Source organism: Physella acuta, unplaced genomic scaffold (assembly GCF_028476545.2).
Source record: "Physella acuta isolate Inbredline_101_S28 unplaced genomic scaffold, ASM2847654v3 ptg000479l, whole genome shotgun sequence".
NCBI lineage: Eukaryota > Metazoa > Mollusca > Gastropoda > Physidae > Physella > Physella acuta.
This window is the reverse complement of record NW_026731998.1, coordinates 135,691-140,095: the sequence shown is the minus strand read 5'-3', so window position 1 is coordinate 140,095 and position 4,405 is coordinate 135,691. Positions and strand designations below refer to the sequence as shown.

The following is a 4,405-nucleotide window of genomic DNA, read 5'->3' as shown; positions in this document are numbered from 1 at the left end:
ATCGCCCGACTAATTCAATGATAATTAGCCTATCTTTTCTTTGCTCCGACTCTATAAATAGAATCTATAAATAGAATGACAAAGCGAAGGAAACGAAATTTTAAACTGATTTCCGCCATTAAAAAATAACATGAAACCTACAGTTCACGACACATCGCATAGGAATTTTAAATAAATATTAGGCCTATAGGTTTAATACATACTGCATAGAATCTAGAAATTTAGATCTAGTGTTGTGATTAGTTTAGAATATAGTCTAGAATCTAATCATACGGCTGCATAAAAAGAAAGTTTGAAGGAAATAGAATAGGAATCTGCAGAAGCGGAGGTAAGAAGGTTAAATTAGTAATTTACATGATTTTTATTGTACTTTCACTGTTTGTTAGGCCCAATTATAAAATCTTTAAATCAGAGGTCAAGCTTGATCATGTGTAGTATCCATTGTGGTGCATTGGAATGAAAAGCCCACATACTTAAATATAGAATCTACTATGCCTATACTACAACTATACTCAGGATACTGCCCTATACTTTAAATTTGTTACCACAAGAAAAAGGCCTATTTACTATTTACTATTATTAGTTAGAACTAAATTGAATTGAAATATTTGTTTATCTTTATAGTTTATAGTGAATGCATGCTAATGAGCATTATTCAAGCTGCTGTTATATTTAGGCCTATTGGCTATATATACTCTATAGTTTAGGCTATATACTATAGACTATAGACTATATATTATATACCAATATTGTGCATAAAACTTAAAGCATGTAAGCATACACAATAATAATATTTCCGGTGATGACAATAGCAGCAGATAGTATTCGGCTCAGTTCATACTAAAAACAATTGATTTTAGTAATTAGTGGTAAGCTCTTTTTAAAATAATATATCATAACATGGTATCGCAAAGATTCAGGTTGTCCGATAAATAGTAATTAGAGTCAAGATTATTTAGGACTATAGTTTAGTGCTTGGTTAGTAATATGCATCAAGTTGGGAAAGACATAGAAATTGAAATACATAGAATTTAATGTGTTCATTCGCAAACGTTACTATTTAAAAACTTTTAGGCCTGCTTTTTATTGCTGAATAATAAAATCACTATACTTATCCACTATATTATGTTTAAATAAAGTGAGTTTAGATCAGTCGAGTAAATAAATTTAATAACAAGACATAACTAAAATTTACAAATTTACACTGAATATATATATATATATATATATATATATATATATATATATATATATATATATATATATATATATATATATATATATATATATGTGTGTGTGTAATTTGATTGCTATTTTATAAAAGTATGTAAATCACAGAACAAACATTACTTTGTATTGTGTCTACAGCTTAACAAAAATGCAACTACTTTGATGGATTGCACTAAATAGGGGTTAGCTTTAATTTAACAATTAGTGAGATATTCTTGCTAATCTATGTGTAAATTGCTTTTCAGGACTATGAGTGTGTGTTTGGCCATGCAGATTTCATAACTACAACTGATGTTCAATTACAATGGATATTAATCAGTCTCACTGTGCCTAATCACTGTGCCTAGTTTCATCCTCAGGTATCTGTACTATAGGCATAACCCATTTTTTAAAGTTATTATTATAGCAAGAGATAGCATTATATGTTATAATAAATATAATGGATTTTAATCCAAAATATTTTATTAATTATTGTCTTTTCTTAAATTCAAATAAATCAGTGAGTTGTACAACATAGAGGGTATTATATTTGAATGATAATTGAAACACATATTGTTACAGAGCTCAAAACTATGTACTTATCTAATGTAATTAATATACTGAAACAGTTTTATTGAAGCATATTATTTCATATTTTACCACACAGAGACTGATGTGTAAGCTTAAAGTAAAGACATCAAATCAAAGTATCAGCCATCAAGAGGGTAAATATTGATAGTCTACTTCATTAATCTTCAATATGAATGAACACAATTTTAAATCTATAATCTTTTCTGATAATGTTTGTTTCTTGTTATTCATCATGTTCAGTGCTTTATCTTTTCAAGTAATTAGTCATAGTAAAGAAATATTAGAGATAGTAATATAAATTTGTAATTTATTTCTCTTGCAAGTTCCACAAAAGAAAGTATCAAAATATTTTGCCTTTATTTCATTTACAGAAAAACATTCGAAATCATATTGTGATACACAAGTCAAGCAAGTCTATGACCAGCATTTTGATACAGGCCAAGAAAAAGCTGGATACTTGATTGGAAGGGTGGCACAAAAAACATGGATTATCACTAGGGAAACAAGCTCGCAATACAGTTCACTGTTAGGACAGCAAGCCAAATACTTCTAAACTTATTTGAATCATTTTTGCTGTTTATTATAATTCATCCAATTGTCTTATTAAATATATAAATTTATATATATACACAATTCCTAATATAGAATTTCTAAAAATGTTTTATTATAATATTTAAAAATGAAACAAACATGTTCCCAGAACACAACCACATAATGTCAACATGTTCCCAGAACACAGCCACATAATGTCAACATGTTCCCAGAACACACAAAATGGCAACATGTTCCCAGAACACAGCCAAATAATGTCAACATGTTCCATGAACTCACAAAATGGCAACATGTTCCCAGAACACACTAAATGTCATTATGTGCCCAGAACACACAAAATGGCAACATGTTCCCAGAACACACAAAATGACAACATGTGCCGAGAACAATGCCCCTTACAGATGACGTGTTCCCAGAACACAGCCCGTAGTTGGCCTGCCATAAAAAGTTAACAATACTTCACTTTTTCCTTAACAATTTTACAAGCAGGTAAGAAAGCCATAAATCTTTACTGTGGTGGATATAGCCAATAAAAGTAGGGTAACCTTCACTATATGCAATTTGTAGTTTTCAATGCCTGTCCCATGCATATTATTTAGCCTAGTGTTTTGGGCCTTGCTTCATTTACTCAATAAATTATATAGGCATGAGAATTTTCATTTTAATCTGCAAAAGCTACATTCTGTAGATTATTATTTTCAAACGACATCATATATTTTTCTCTTCTCTGATAAAAAATATTCCTCATATTGTTTGTGTCAAGTATTTTATTTTTATCTATGCAATACTATATTCCTATTTTATAATAATTACTTAGATCTATACACAAATTCTTTTGAAAACTGTTCTTTATTGATTTGTATCATTTTCTTTATTTCTGAAAAAAAAAACTTTGTTTGGGAATCCTTTTTTTGTTTCTGTACAAATTAATAAACATAAATACCTACTAGGCTTAATATCCAGCAACATTAAACAATTAAGTAGGGCCTATTGTTAGTAATGGTAAATTTTATACTAATTAATGTGATTTCTCCTGGCCACCTTGTTCTGAATACCTTCAACTGTGTCAATGTTGCAACCAACTCCAATAATTAAAACTGAAGCCATTTACTATAAAGTAAAACTTGGGTCTAATCCAAATCCACCCAGTTGCCGGGGGCAAGGTACTAAACATGATGTCCAGTAGAGGGTTAAGAAAGTATCATTATTAAATCACTATTAAACCCCTCCTCGCCTACGCCATTGCTTGTATGCATATGGACGTTATCGGAATTTACTGTAATGCTTATAAGTCGAAAATGCAAAAAAGACACGTTTAACATTACTAGTTTGAAGAATAATATTCATGTTAGCCGAAACAGGTGTATTCTAAAATTGTTTAAATTCATTTTATTGTTCATTACGATTATGTTGTCGTAAAATATAGGCCTATTTAAAAAAAGCATAACTAAAAAGTGTTTTAACGCATTTTCTTCTTTCAAAAGCCTCACATGCAAATCAAACCCTTGAAGAAGCCCCATCAACCATTCAATTATTACGATGGGCAACAAATAAAACGCCCGCATCAAGGTACAGCCCTTATGCTATCGGCATTAGCTCAACCCCGGCAACTAACGTGTCCCAAAACCAAGAATTGAAATCTTGACCCATTATTCTGATTAATTAGTGGTTAAACATCTTTAGGAATCTGAAAACGTTAGTTTTTAATCTAGTGTACTAAAAAAGGAACAACATAAAGCTTTATGCCGCCTTAAAAACCCAATCCCATGTTACGCAAGGCGTCGATAGAGAAAGAATAAGGCTTTGAGTCAGAACAGGCAAGGGCTTAGATAACTGCCAAAATACCTAATCTGTAGACCTCACAAGTCTAGACGATATATTTGTGCCTCTGTTTTTAGACTTTCAGAACAAATACATGTGATGTGGTCAGTATGCACATAAAAGAGAAAACATTTCTGAAGGACCAAATTTGAACTTGTAGGCCGTGGTGTCGATGCCAAAGTTTAGCGTCGTCCGCAAAGATAAGCTATCGTTATATCATCTCTATGCCCAT

The 4,405-nt window shown here is 30.8% G+C and overlaps 1 long non-coding RNA gene across 1 annotated transcript; it reads left to right on the top strand.

Annotated features, from left to right (window-relative positions):
- The first annotated feature begins 1,480 nt into the window (after window positions 1-1,480).
- Window positions 1,481-3,169, top strand: LOC131944055 (uncharacterized). The gene is made up of 3 exons (XR_009386989.1): window positions 1,481-1,589; window positions 1,877-1,934; window positions 2,172-3,169. It is a non-coding gene; the product is annotated as an uncharacterized LOC131944055 (long non-coding RNA).
- Window positions 3,170-4,405: the final 1,236 nt, after the last annotated feature.